Raw genomic sequence first — 16,000 nt, 5'->3', positions numbered from 1 at the left:
AGGATCTTGGTTTAATTCGGTGCCCTGTCACGATGATATCATTCATTCGTTTGTCCTGATCCATTTCGTCTATGATATTCCTCAACATGTTGTTGTCTTCTTGAAGGGTCTTCATTCGTTTGCCCATTTCAGTGGCTTCATTATTTCTTCTGTTGTTCTGAGATTGCAGATTTTCTATATTTTCCTGCAGACTTTTCACATCTTGTTTGTGTTCTGTTGTTACTTTTCTCAGATATTATTTCAATTCTTTCATTTTTTCTTTCATTTCTTTCATTTCTTTCATTTCTTTTTTCATTTCTTTCATTTCTTCTTTCATTTCTTTCATTTCTTTTTTCATTTCTTTCATTTCTTCTTTCATTTCTTCTTTCATTTCTTCAAGTTGTTGTAGGATCACTTCTTGATTCCCATCATGTCCTGTGTCCAACCTCAAATCTTGTTCCCAGAAGTGAAAATGGATGGATGGATGGATTTCAAAAATGGCAATATTTTCTCGTTACAATACACCTGTTTGCTATTTCATTCCACTTTTAAATTCTTTTTTTTTGTAATATTATTTTAGAAAATGTGTTGCGCAATACGCAAATCCTCTAAAGAAACATAGAGCTGTGCAGAAAACAGCCTGTGAGGAAGCAGAGGAGACTGATTAGATTCAAGTAGACCGGGACTGGTCATCTGGCTCCCACCAAACACACAAGCACACTGGTTTGGATGATGGCCTGTTCTTAATTACCTGCCAATATGATTCTTTGTTGACATGAAATCGTGGCTGTGTTAGAAAGGAAGAAAACATGAGAAGAATAAAACAGCTGCCTTTTATCGCCACAGCATCTTGTTGGCTTTCAAGCACAAGAACAACTCAGCAGAGAGGAGTGACATCATGCAAGGAGTGCCTGCCTATCATTATGTTGTTTTCTTGGTTCGTTAGTCAGGAAATTATGGTGCAAATTTGACAACAATTGCTAGAAGAGGAATATTTTTTAGTTTTTGCCCAAATGGAAAATGCATTACTGGCTAACGAACAAAAGCACAAACCCAAAAATTATTTTATAAGAGGGTAAAAAACCAAATAGATGCCATTTGCTTCTCTCAAAATAAACCTCTTGTCTTTTCTCAAGTCTAAATCCAAAATTACCCATATTGAACAACTCAAAATGCGTATACTGACCCATCTCAGGCAACTTTATTTCATTTTTCTACAATGTTTCTAAAGCAAAGGTCACATTCATTTGAGTAACAGGACTGAAAGTAACAGGTGATCATTTTTAGCCTATAGAATTAACAAGTATGTGAAATAAAAAAATAAAAAATGCTAACAGCATGTTGTCACTCTGAATCAACAAAAACTGTATTTTGAAAAGAAACATATAACATTAAAACAAAATGTAGGTAACAAGATTGTGTTGAGATGGTATCATAAGAATTGTTTTATATGTTTTACTTGAATGCAGGTCAGATATCTGCTCAAACCTTGGTATGACGTGGGCATTTTGAAACATTTTGAAAGGTGCTGATCTACACCCATAGATTATGTACTAAAATTAGGATGTTATAAGATCTCTTGACACTAGATCTCGCAAGATTAAAAGTTGATGATATTTCTGGTACAGTATGAAATTTGGCCCCATTCCTGGGTGGATCATGCGTGGTAGGAAGGTGAGGGGTTAATTATTTTGCAATGCAGTATGCTGAAAATGATGGAAAACACCACTCTCCATAGCAACTGATGCTGTGGTCAAAGCTGAATTTGCCACAAAACACATTTTAAGATGTTCGACACTCTACTACCATCGGGCGGCTAAAGTGGAGAATGAACCCGCCCAATTTGTCACGTTTCATGTGTCAAGTAAACAGTGACAAATCGGGCCATATGAATCCCCTTCCTACTGTATATAGATTAGATTTAGATTTAGATTCAGATGTATTGGTCCCCGTGGGGAAATTTATTTTCACTGCCGTACATTTAAATAAAACAAAAAGAGCAAAAAGACATCATACATGACCAACACATTTATATAAGAAAACTTTTTTGCGGGCAGAACACAGTCTTTAATAGTTAAAGACATATCCGTTGGGTCGTGAGCAAGGATTGGAGCCACACAACAAGTGCTTTGCGCACACTCCAGAGCAGGTCTCTGCATTTCCCACGCCATTTGAGTTTCACAACCAAAACAATGCGTGTGCATGTCCAAGCAGACTAAACTGTCAATCGTGGACACCAAGACATTACTTAAAAATCTATTCCAGACACACTGAATTGCTTCCCAGAGAGTTGGCCAGAGAAAACACAATACGGCCAAATCATTGATACACTTGAAAAACAACATGAATACTCTGCGAAACTACTCAATTTAAAGTAGTATAATTTCCTTCAATTTAAGTTTTTTTTTTTTCCTTTTTTTTGTGGAAACAGTTTAAACAGGTTAAAGCTAATGCAAGCAAAGTTATAAAATACTTAAGGTCTGCATTTTTTATGATCAAACCAAATTAACCCAATATCGTACGTTGTATCGTCTGGTGAGATGAGTGTATCATCACATCCTTTACTAAATCACATCCATAAAGAAAGATGCAAATTGTTGCGTCCTCGATCACAGTTTTCGTCTTAAGTCACAGGTAGGGCCTTGCTCGGAATTCTGCACCCCCCAAAAAGAGTATCGGTGTGGGCACTGCTGGTCACTCCCAAGTTCTTTTGATGACACATAAACTGAGTAAGAAGGACCACTAGAAACAGAATAGGTATTTTGTAATTTATTTCCAAAGCCTTGGAAATAGAATGAGACCAGTCCCGTACAACGCACACAATAGCGCGGCTAAGCTGATCTAACCCCCCCTACCGAAGCGTTGCCTTCTATAATATCTCTCGCCCCCACCCTCGTTGTCCTTCGCCCCCACCTTCCAAAATGACTACACTTGTCCATTGTTTTCCTCAGCTGGACACAGAAACAGATAAGGGAAAGGAGTATCTGACCTCCTTACATACCAAAGCTTCAAGGTTTAGCACACACAGTACTTGCAGACAACTAGAAAGAGCACAATTGGAAGAACACTAGCTGTTTTGTAATATGACTATGAAAATAAAGAAGTAACACTTAAATATGGATATATGTAAATATCTGCTTAGCACCTCTACCCCATTCATTGCCCCCTTCAATGTTCTTGTGTTTTAGTGACTTGACGGTGCCTGGTGTTAATACACCTAATTTGTATCCTTTTTAACGATTAACCACTTAACAATTCAGAATATTATTATTCAAATCATGTATTATTAGTTTTCTTTGAACTTTTTTGTATTTAGGCTATTAAAATGTCTCACTAATAACACATTTTACAAGACCACATTGAACACATCATGCACACACGCACACATATAACGCTGTTAATGACATTGATTGGCTGCATGTGAACCGTATCACATTGTAACGGTCGAAACAGATAAGCAGCTTTTCAACCTATATTCAATTGAATAGACCGCAAAGACAAGATACTTAATGTAATAGAGTGATTTAAGTTGTTTCTTGCCATCTCATGGTGAATGTTGGATATAGTGTTCTGTGGTTACTTTTTGGTTGGCCAACGATTTACGTTGTATTGTGCTACCTGACGGCAAGTGTGTGAGTCTGTTCTGAAGTCTGAAGTAAAGAGACGTAACTTCATCACCTCGCCTGGTTATTGACTGCAACCCAGAATATTACAAATGGCGACGAGGAATTAACAGACGCCCACTGCGTGAGGGGACTTTATTAGAGGGCCATGTACTGGTCGTAGCAGTGGCGTGCAGTCACTAGAGGCAGGGGAGGCACGGCCTCACCTGCCATCATGGAAAGAAAAAAAATGTAAAAAGAAAAAAATAATAATTAAATTGTTATATGTATCCAGTGATTATACTAAAGTTATTTTCCATTTAACTTCACCAGTTTTAGATTATTTGTATTTTTATTTTCACATTTGCGGTTCAAATACTGAGAAGAGACGGTGCGGTGATCAGCAGCCAGTTGAGGCACGTCACTGCGTTGTGCCTCAACATGGATTGTGCACAATGACAATGACTCGGGGTGTACCGTTAGCCTGTGCATCGGATGGGGACATCTCTACGCTGCTGACCCGTCTCCGCTGGGGATGGTTCCTGCTGGCCCCACTATGGACTGGACTTTCGCTGATGTGTTGGACTTTCACAATATTATGTCAGACCCACTCGACATCCAGTGCTTTCGGTCTCCCCTAGAGGGGGGGGGGGGGGGGGGGGGGGTTACCCACATATGCGGTCCTCTCCAAGGTTTCTCATAGTCATTCACATTGACGTCCCACTGGGGTGAGTTTTCCTTGCCCGTATGTGGGCTCTGTACCGAGGATGTCGTTGTGACTTGTACAGCCCTTTCAGACACTTGTGATTTAGGGCTATATAAATAAACATTGATTGATTGATTGATTGACTCAGCTAACTGCTGGCCTGCTGTGCAGTGAGACCGTATTGCTATATGAATTATATTATACATTTCCATAGTTTAGTTAGCTGAGGTATATAATGTACAGTGTATTTTGTCAACAACTGTATGTGTGTAACGTATTTCTTCTGCTGAGCGATCATAAAACTCTGCTGCGAAGACGCACTGTGAGAGGCTCGTCTCATAACCCCGCCTCCTGGTGCCAAGCACCTCCGCCGCAGAATGCACCGCCCGACGGGAGCGCCACACCAACCAAAGCCCACACCCAAACCCTCCACGTGCAAGACCGAATCCACCCAAAAAAAGTCACTTAACAAGAAGCCAAAAAGTGCAAAAACAACAATGCTTGCGCTGCAGGAGCTGCGAACGACCGCAGGGACACAACATTAGGTACACCTGCACTGCAGGTTCATATGTTTGTAAATCTGACTGTGATGATGCAGTCGTGCCTCAACAGACATTAACCTCACCGCACGCCACTGGGTCGTAGGTAAGGCTGATGAGTAGCCCACTTGTGGAGGAACCGGGCATGTGTCGGATTAGCAGTAGCACCGGATGCTAACATGGCTCTGACAGTGGGTCGCATCGATGGGTACAATGATTCAAATTAGGATTTTGATTCATATCTGGAGCGTTTGGAGCAGTGGATGCTGGCTAACGAGATTGAAGATGACAAGAAGGTGTGTGTTTTCCTTTCTGTTATTGGAGCAGACACTTATAAGCTGCTGAAAAACCTCACGTCTCCGGCATTGCTAAGTAAATAAATAATGATAAATGGGTTATACTTGTATAGCGCTTTTCTACCTTCAAGGTACTCAAAGCGCTTTGACAGTATTTCCACATTCACCCATTCACACACACATTCACACACTGATGGCGGGAGCTGCCATGCAAGGCGCTAACCAGCAGCCATCAGGAGCAAGGGTGAAGTGTCTTGCCCAAGGACACGACGGACGTGACTAGGATGGTAGAAGGTGGGGATTGAACCCCGGTAACCAGCAACCCTCCGATTGCTGGCACGGCCACTCTACCAACTTCGCCACGCCGTTCCCGTACTTTAAGATATGCTGTGCCGACGAGGGCGCTATGTGGACATTACAAGCCAGCACCTGTTGGGATAGCGTAGCGTTTTCGCTTTCAGGAACGTAATCAGAAAGAAGGAGAGGCTGTTTCTGATTACATTGTGGCTTTGAGGCAGTTGTCAGCCACCTGCAATTTTGGACAATATTTGGACAATGCCATGAGAGATCGTTTTGTGAGTGGATTACGTTCTGATGCAATGCAACGCAGGCTGTTGTCTGAAAGAGACCTGACCTTTCCCCGTGCCTGTGAAATTGCAGTCTCAATGGAGCTTGCTTCAAAAAATACAATGGAGTTCTCTGGACACAGCGGACCTCGCCAGGTAAATGCTCTGTCAAGTGTTAATCATTTTTCTGAGAAGGGGAGGGAAGGACAGTTCAGATGGAAAAATAATAACAAAGCAAAGGAACAGAAAGAAGGCAAAAGAGACACAGGGGGGCAGCACACATGCTACAGATGTGGGGGCATGCACTCAGCACATGACTGCAGATTTAAAAATGAAAAGTATCATGCTTTCTCCAAAATTGGACACATTGCCCGTGCATGTAGGAAGACTAAAGGCCAATCTTCAACTCAGTATATTGAAACTGAAGGGAGTGCATCCAGAAGTGGTGATGAGGCAGAACTTTTTGGATTGTACGCAGTTGACTCTACCTCAAACTTGGAACAAGGTTACACAGTGGATCTTGGACTGGGAAACAAGAGCACCACAATGTTACTGGACATGGGTTCAGCAGTGTCAGTGGTTTCTGACAGCTTTTACCAGGCAAACCTCACTCAATTTCCCTTGAAACCAGTTTGCAAGTTAAAGTTGAAATCATACTCAGGCCAAAGGATTGCTGTTCGAGGGTACATCATGTTGCCAGTACAGTACGAGGACCAGCAAGTGACACTTCCACTGGTCATTGTACAGGGAAGCAGACCTGCCCTGATTGGCCGCAACTGGCTAAAAAAGCTTCGGCTGAACTGGAAACAGATTTTCACAGTACACAAAGTGCAGACAAGGACACATTGTAACACATTGTAAGGTACAAGAGGTGGTAGAGAGACATCAGGCAGTGTTCTCAGAGGGCCAAGGCTGTATCACAGGGTTCAAAGCTAAAAACCGCACTAAGCCTGATACCACACCAATTTTCTGCAAGGCTCGCCCAGTTCCTTACGCACTAAAGGAAGCTGGAGAGGTTGGAGAGTGAGAAAGTGATTTCAAAGACTGACAAAAGTGAGTGGGCAGCTCCGATAGTCACCGTACCCAAGGTCGACAAAACTATCAGGATTTGTGGTGACTACAAGGTCAGTGTTAATCAATGCATTGAAGAGCAGACATATCCACTACCGAATACTGAAGATCTGTTCGCTACATTAGCAGGAGGAACATCTTTCAGTAAACTGGATCTTTAAAGTGCCTACCAACAACTACAGTTGGAGGAAGGGTCAAAAAAATATCTGACCATAAACACAAACAAGGGCCTATACAAGTATCACCGCCTCAGTTATGGAGTTTCGAGTGCTCCTGCAATATTTCAGTCTGTTATGGACCAGATTCTGCAAGGGATGGACCATGTGACATGTTTTTTGGACGACATCCTCATCACTGCTTCCTCAGCGGAGGAGCATTTGACAAGACTGGATAATGTTCTCACACGTTGGGAGAAGCATGGCATTAGGGTGAAGCTATCAAAATGTCAGTTTTTCCAGAGCAGTGTCGAGTATCTGGGACATCGCATTGATAAGACTGGCTTACATCCCACAGAAGAAAAGATGACTGCCATAACAAATGCACCTGAGCCCACAAATGTAACAGAACTGAAGTCTTTCTTAGGCCTTCTGAACTATTAAAGCAGATTCCTGCAAAACCCCTCTACCATGCTCCAGCCTCTGCACAACTAGCTTACAAAGGACTCAAGGTGAGTTTGGACTGATGAATGTGCAAAAGCATTTGAAGATGCAAAGCAACTTCTGCTGCAGAAGAAGGTGTTGGTACACTACAACACCTGCCTGCCACTGTGAATCGCATGTGATGCTTCACCTTGTGGAGTTGGGGCTGTAATTTCACATGTAACAGAAAATGGAGAAGAACGACCTGTGGCATTTGCCTCAAAGACACTCACTGAACCAGAAAGGAAGTATGCCCATATTGAAAAGGAGGCAATTGCTATCATTTTTGGAGTAAAGAAATGTCATAAATATCTTTACGGAAGGAAATTCACACTTATCACTGATCATGAGCCACTGTTGGCCATCCTGGGGCCAAAGTCAGCAGTTCCAACATTGGCAGCATTAATGCTGCCAATGCTGGGCACTTATTCTCATGGCCTACAATTATGAGATCGAGTATAAGAAGTCAGCTGATCATGCTAAAGCGGATGCTTTGTCACGCTTACCCCAAGTAGTGATGTACAGCACAGGAGGTGTGCTGTACAAGTACTGTGCAGTGCTGTGAAGTGCTGGGAAGTAGTGATGTACAGCACAGGAGGGAAGTATCTTCTACGTTTCACACTTGGAGGAACTCCCTGTGTGTGCAAAATACATTGAGAGTGCTACTCTTAAAGATCCTGTACTCAGCAAGGTGTGGAACTACACATTAAATGGCTGGCCAAGTCATGTGCAAGATGTAGCATTGAGGCCTTAGTTTGTACGCAGACAGGAATTATCAGCAGATCAAGGCTGCATTCTCTGGGGACAGCAAGTCATCATACCCCCAGGTTATCGACAGAGATTGCTGGAGGATCTCCATCATGAACATCTAGGTATCTGCCGTATGAAGGCTCTTGCCCGCAGTTACCTCTGGTGGCCAGGCTGTGATGGTGAAATTCAAGAACTGGTGAACAATTGATCAGTCTGCTAAGCAGTACAGACAATGCCAGCTGTGGCACCGTTACATTCTTGGCGGTGGCCAGAAAGAGTGTGGCAAAGAATTCACATCGATTTTGCAGAGAAAGATAAACAGTATTTTTTGGTTGTCATAGATAGCCATTCAAAGTGATTAGAGGTTTCCCCCATGTCCTCCACCACTTCTCACAACACCATTAAAGTGCTGTGCGGTCTGTTTGCTTCGTATGGACTGCCAGAAGGGCTAGTTTCAGACAATGGCCCACAGCTGGTGGCAAAATAGTATACTCAGTTCCTGGAGAGTAATGGAGTCAAACACACCGCTGTACCGGCCTACCACCCAGCATCAAATGGAGCAGAGAGATCAGTACAAATCCTGAAACGGGCTCTGAGGAAGAATGTGCTGGAAGCAGAAGTCTTCCTTGCCACTCAGTCACAGACTTGCAAATTTCCTTCTCATATACCGCAGCACACCCCGCACAGTGACGGGTTGTACTCCAGCTGAGTTATTCCTGAAACGCTAGTTGAGAACTCATTTCAGTTTGCTGAAGCCGGAGCTTGCCAGACAGATTGAAGGAAAACAAGCAGCGCAGAAGCATCATCATGACAAAAGGGCTCCCCCCGTTTGCTTTTTCCTGGAGGGAGAGGCGGTTTGCATGAGAAATTTCAGGGGCGGAGTGGAACAATGCATTCAGGCAAAAATACTGAAAAGACTGGGAACTGTCCAAGAGGGACAGAGACAGCGCACAGTGCATGTGGATCACATGTTACCATGAGTTGCCATCATCAGAACCCAGATCACCCACAACCAAAACCTCACCAGTGATCCGCAGGTACCCAGAAAGGTTTCGAGCACCACCACAAAAACTGACTCTCTGAAGACAGTATATACATCTGTGTGAAAGGTGAACAAATACTGTTTATATAATACGTATGTTCTTGTTTACAAATAAGGGTTAAGAGTTCAGTACTAAAAAAAAGTTTTTTTAATTGAGCCTGCTGGATTTTTTGGTTGTGTTGTTTTTTATTTTTGAGTAATTTCTACATTTCTAAAAGGGGAGGAATGTAATAGAGTGATCTAAGTTGTTTGTTGGCATCTCCTGGTGAATGTTGGATATAGTGTTCTGTGGTTACTTTTTGGTTGGCCAACGATTTATTGCGCTACCTGACGGCAAGTGTGTGAGTCTGTTCTGAAGTTTGAAGTAAAGAGACGTAACTTCATCACCTCGCATGGTTATTGACTCCAACCCAGAATATTACACTTAATGTTCTAACAGAGAAACTTTTTTTTTGTTGCAAATAATCATTAACTTAGAATTTAATGGCAGCAACACATTGCAAAAAAGTTGGCACTCGGGCATTTTTACCACTGTGTTACATGGCCTTTTCCAACTTCACTGGTTTTGGGTTTTGTATACCGGTTTGTTTTGGTGTGAATGCGACACAAAGTGAACAGTTAGATAGCAGTTTTGTTGCTGATGTTGCTTTGGTGTGGTAATCAGTTTTCCTTAATAAAATTATTATTGATGCAGAACAGCTTCTCCTCCTTAAAACGTCTCATCTGACGTCGTCATTGTTTTATCTGTTGTGACCACTTGTTGAAAACAGTAGAGAATGCATTGTTATTGTAGAGTTTAAGTTGGATTTTGGATTTTGATTGTGTGCATGGCATGCACTGGCTTATTGAAATTATTTAAATTAGAAAATTATATGACTTGTGGATTTGTTTTAATTCGGATTCATTTGTGTGTGTATATATATATATATATATATATATATATATATATATATATATATATATATATATATATATATATATATATATATATATATATATAAATAAAATAGTTCAGTGTGTGCATAATCATTTTGTCATAGAGACTACTAGAGGCTATGTGTGGGTCCCAGCCGGCTGAAGGCCCATAGAATTGTCATCACCTTTCCCCTCTAAACAATGGCCCTGCTCATATATGTCAAACTCAAAACCCAGGGCCAAATCTGGCCCAACACATAATCTTATGTGGCCCGCGAAAGCCTGGAATTAATGTGTCTTTTCTTTCCAATGTCAACATTGATAACTTCCTGCTTCCGATAACTTATCTGTATTCGTTATTCTTTCAATGTAGATTTAGTTTGTGAACACCTGGAGATAAGAAAGAGTCAAACAATGGTGAAAATGATAAATTATACTTTGATTTGTCCTAACCAAATATTGATTTATTGAGAAGTTTATTGACATCTAAAATAATTTAATCCATGTGTGATGGACCCGAGTGGTGGAATATTAAAATCTAATAAAAATGTTGCTTAAAACAAATATAAATATTAGGAACCCAATGTAGTGAGAGCAGCTGTCCAAAATAAGGGAAGATGATTATGCTTGTTCGCACTTTATTACAATACACATTAAACCGTCCAGTTGTCAATACTAAAAATACCAATTGGTAACCAATATTATGGTGAGGGTACAGCCGCGACAGGCGTAGTGGGTCAGCCTCCTGGCTCCTGCACACAGAATTAAAACGGAGGCAGGCCACGGGTATAAAATAATTTACCTCGACCACCTGTTCTGATGCCACACTTACACGCAAGGCAGGGTTTCCCCTGCCCCTGTGTAGTTCCGCGTCGAAGTATTGGGTACGCCCACTCTCCTCGCCTGTCGCCGGTCACTCGCGGGACCTACGTGGCCGTACCCGTCCCGTCTCGCTCCGCCTCTTGGTCGCTCCCGGGGGTCGCCGCAGGTCTCTTGGTCCCAATCGCCCCCTGTCCACAGAACCACACAGATAGTGTACAACGCACGAGCCCGCAAGCCCACAGCCCAAGGCAGTTGGTTGCCCCCAGAGATCCACAACACACGTCACTTACTTCGGAGGCAGAGTTTCCTCTGCCCCTGCGTGTTGTAGGCTTCTTGGGGCTCACTGCGGTAGCCTGCGGGGTCTGCTGTGTAGTCCGGGGTTCCTTCCCAGCCTGCGTGCGTTCACCCGGTCCTCCTTGTCAAGCCTGTCGATTCTTCCCCGATCGCTCTGCTGTCGCTTCCCTCCTCGTCGATCCTGCCTGTTCTCTTTTAAATGGGTGCAGTCCTAATGCTCCACAGGTGCGTTTAACTTAAGGTGTCGTTTGAGTGGGCACTTCGGTTGTTAGGGGCAACAAGCTAAAAAGGGGCAACGTCTTAAAATACCAGCAAAGTCCACAAGGAGTAAAAACATGCAATTAAAAGACAATCAAATTCTAAAATGTAAAAACATGCAATAAAAAATCCACAGCAATAAAACATTATAAGACATGCATGGCAATGAAACAAAAAAATTCAATCCCCTACTTGTGTCCCATCACACATGTAATGCTTTAAAAAGGCAAATGGATGGCACAAAAAGCCAAAAGGCTTGTTTCCAGTGCGGTCCATTAAATATTCCTCACATTTGATACATTCAATAATAAAATATATATAACCTGTAACATGTATATAAAAAATGACGTTAAAAAATTGGGGGTGGGGTATACACTATGTACATGACACTATGTACATGACTATGCACATGTTGACACCCAGAGTGTGCAAAACAGAATGAGAAAATATATATACACTATAACCATATGTAAACCTGTTTGATGCTTCGGAAAGTTGCTGGGGATCAATTTTGTTTCAGATCAGGGGTAGTGCATTCCACTGTGTGGTGGCAAAATAGTTGAATGCATTTTTTCCCATATGAATTTGGGGGGGACGAGGTCTGAGGAACTCCCTCTCGTGTAGTACCTGTGAGCATCACTTACTCTGGTGAAATAGTTTGACAGGTACTTGGGGACAGTTTCTCTGAGTATTTTGAATACCAGGCACATTGCAATTTGGTGTACTCTTTCCTCAACTTTAAGCCATCCCAATTTGGTAAAGTGGGCTTGAGTTAGGTGAGTCCTGTATGGGAGGTTGAGCAGGAGTCTCACCAGCTTGTTTTGGGAAGTTTGCAGTTTTGTTTTTAGTGGCTTGGGGATACTGGTGAACCATGAGGTGCAGGCGTAGTCAAAATGACACTGTATGAGGGCACCGGCAAGGGTCTTAAGGGTATCCCTGTTGATAAACGCAGAAATCCTTGGTGATTGCTTTTAATGCCATTTTTTCACCCGAGAAAGTGCTGTCCAATACACAACCTAGGTAAATTACCTTGTCCTTGCTGGTGATTATGGTATCACCTGCTTTAATCGTAAAGCCTGGAGATTTACCTAGGTTGTGCCTAAACCCAAATAGTATGGACTCTGTTTTACCCAGGTGTAATGACAGTTTGTTATCGGAAAGCCAGAGACAGAGATTACTTTGTTCTGTGCTGAGTGCACTTTCAACCTTCAATTTGTCCCTGTCCGAGGCCAGGATTGCAGAATCGTCCGCGAACAGGAACAAAATGCTGTTACATGCTGATTTCATGTCGTTAATGTAAATCAAGAATAACAATGGTCCCAGAATGCTCCCCTGTGGGACACCACAGTTCACCTTAAGGGGAGAGGGCAGTGATCCATTTACCTCGACCACCTGTTCTCTATCCTCAAGGTAAGATTTCATCCAGTTTGTGGCTGCGCTGTCAAAACCGATTGCCCTCAACTTGTTTAACGGTATTGAGTGGTTAACTGTGTCGAATGCCTTTTGAAGGTCGAGCATAACCATTCCACAGTACTTGCCCATGTCTATCTCTCGCCTGATGTAGTCAGTTAGGTACAGTAGGCATGTATCAGTGGAATGTGATTTTCTGAATCCTGATTGAAATTCGAAAAGGAGCTCGCGATTTGATAGATAATGATCTATTTGCTCATATATTAACCTCTCCATAACCTTTGAGATGGAGCAAAGGATGGAAACAGGGCGGTAGTCTAATTTGTTTCCTTTTTTATACAGAGGTGATATTCTCGCGAGCTTGAATTCTTGTGGGACATGACACTGATTGATGGACAAGTTGGTGATATGAGGAACCATTGGGGCAATCGCGACAGCTGCGTCTTTGAGAAATCCGGTGGGAATATTATCATGTTCTGTGGCTTTGTTTGGCTGCAGCTAGCTGAGTTTCTTTAACACATCATCAGTTTTAATTTTGACAAACTTGAAGTCATCCTCACGTACCCCTTTGTTTTTGTAAAAGTCTTGGATGTGCTGTTCACCGTGGAGGCCTGAATGTGAGGGCAATTTGCTTACTAACGTGGAAGCGATGGTTGAGTAAAAGCTGTTAAAGCAAATTGCCACATTCAATTTGTTTGTGATGAGTGAGCCGTTTATTTTCAAGTTGAGGTTGGTGGTTATTGTTTTGAGACTGCTGTGGCCCAATTGTTTCAGCGTCTTCCAGAGTTTTTGCGGGCAATTTTAATTTTCAGCTATTTTTTTTGTTGAAGTAACTGGATTTGGCCTTTCTGATCATATTAGTTACTTCGTTTCTTAGCTTTTTATATTCTTTAAGGAGCTGTTCAGTCCTGTTTTTAGTGAACTTAGCATGTTTGTCATTTCTAAGTTTCATGGCTTCTATTATGTCTGCATTGATCCAGGGTTCTGTTCTGGATTTTACCCTGGAAGCTTTCATGGGTGCTAGCTGGTCAGATACATGCAGGAAGTTGGATTTGAAGAATGCCCATCCTTTTTCAACCGATGAGCAATTCAGTACATTTGACCAGTCCAGTCTCTCCAGGGCTGCTGTTAGAGCTTCACTGGTGTACTTTTTCATCGATCTGAATCTTATTGTGTTGTGACAATCTGATACAGATTTCTGAATTTTACGTGTGCAGAAAATTATGAAGTGATCACTTATTCCGCACTCGATTACACCGCTTCTGGAGATCTTAGTCCGGTCTGATGTCAAAATCAAATCAATGACGGTTTGAGCAGCAGGGCACACCCGTGTGAATTGAGTGATCAGCTGTTTCAGGCTATGTAGCTTACAGTAATTACTGAAGGATTTGCAGATAGGAGTATCTTTTTTCAGGATGTTGATGTTCAAATCACAGATCAGTATCACTTCAGAATTGCATAAATCAGTTGATCCCTCGTTTAGCTGTTCATAAAATGAGTTTTGAGTTGGGGGTCTGTACAGGAAGCCAATTAACAGTGGTTTGGTTTTGGGGAAAATTATATCGAGTAACACTGCCTCTATATCACTTTGCTCCAAATCATCCCGTACATTAAAACAGATATCAAATCTTACATACGTACAAACCCCTCCCCCACGTCGATTTATATCCCTTCTGACTACTGTGTAATTGACAATTTCTATCTCAGAGTCCTCAATAGAAATATCAAGTCTGGTCTCAGAAAACGACATCATTCCCACCTTACCATTTCCAAAGATCAGTTTGAGTTTGTCAATGTTACGGAGAAGACTGCTTACATTCATGTGGATTATATGCAGTCCTCTGGCAGACAAAATGTTTTCCATGTCTTGTGACAACAATGTTTCTTTTCCAACGGTTGTGTGGTTGGGTGCCGCCGAAGACATTACTCCATCATTGTCTGTTGCGCCATTGTTCGTGTTGTTGTTGTTGTCCCTGTAGTGGCTCATCGTAGCCGGCGAGGCCATTGTTGTTGTGGGGAGTCTCCATGACGACGGTGTCCATCTGGTTCTCGTTTCATTAGCCTGCAGCCTGTTGCGAGATGCAGCCGATGTTCTGGGTTACCCTCTGGGCAGCGTCCCTGGGTTGTTCCATGACGATGGTGTCTCGGTACCGGGGGTCGTGTCGTTTTTTGCCGGTTGTTCTGGTCCCGTGCGTCTCCTCCACTCTGGGTGCTGGGGTACTCCTTTGTTATGCAGTGGGATCCCTTCCCCCTCTACGCCGCTAACATTGTTGTTAACATTAGCTATGCTGATCCATGCCCGGTCCGCTGGATTCGATTCTGTTGAAAACAAATTTACCAACAAACCTGGCATGGACATGGATGTATGTCTTCCGATAGTAGCAGGCAGATTGAGATAACAATTCGAACATCCATTCGACTCGCCATCCGCTTCTTCCTGCTCTGCCTTTGTGGTGCGCTGAGTCGAACCCGGGCAGGCGTGTTGTGTAAGTCCGTCGTCGTAGATTGAATGTAGATGTTAGGGAAGTTTTCCATAGCTTCACCTACTTGTTTGGACTAATTTTCCTTCACATTTTCTCAAGTTACTTAGTGTATTTACGATGTAAATAACCGTGAGAAAGTATCGGATGGTGAGCGCTGGTGAAAAGATGCCTGCTCGCGGTGAAGAGGCGGTCCTATGATATAATATCACTACTGAGGTCGAGCTAACATGTCATCCATGAATCAATAGTGAATGTTATTTCCTAATGTCCATCTATCAGTGTATGCGAGAGTTTGTCGATCACGTTCCGTTTTACTAGCAAACATACATCCAAAAGAAACAGCGGCAGGTCAGAAGTACAAACTGTGGCCACAAGTGGTTTGTTGGCCAGCGGGGTTCAGTGTCTTCGGCGATAGTAGGATGGTGGGATCTTCTGCATTCTGATAATTGCAGCTGTCATCTGTATCACTGATGTATTTATTGTTTTATCTCTGCGCTGCTTGCAATGGCGTCTTGCTGCTGTAGGAAGCAAGTTTGCCGGCTGCTTTTCTGTCACACTTGGGTGTCCATGCTTGACAGTTTAGCCTGTTTGGCTGTGGAACTAGGGTTGTCCCGATACCAATAATTTGG

The 16,000-nt window shown here is 42.6% G+C and overlaps 1 long non-coding RNA gene across 1 annotated transcript; it reads right to left on the bottom strand.

Annotated features, from left to right (window-relative positions):
- Positions 1-10,835: 10,835 nt before the first annotated feature.
- LOC133660623 (uncharacterized) lies at positions 10,836-12,446 on the bottom strand. Its single transcript, XR_009827849.1, has 3 exons — positions 11,217-12,446; positions 10,937-11,114; positions 10,836-10,856 (listed from the first exon to the last, which is right to left on the bottom strand). It is a non-coding gene; the product is annotated as an uncharacterized LOC133660623 (long non-coding RNA).
- Positions 12,447-16,000: the final 3,554 nt, after the last annotated feature.

Source organism: Entelurus aequoreus, linkage group LG11 (genome assembly GCF_033978785.1).
Source record: "Entelurus aequoreus isolate RoL-2023_Sb linkage group LG11, RoL_Eaeq_v1.1, whole genome shotgun sequence".
In the NCBI taxonomy this organism is placed as follows: Eukaryota; Metazoa; Chordata; class Actinopteri; order Syngnathiformes; family Syngnathidae; genus Entelurus; species Entelurus aequoreus.
Note: the sequence above shows the minus strand (reverse complement) of the source record. Positions and strands in the feature narration are given on the sequence as shown.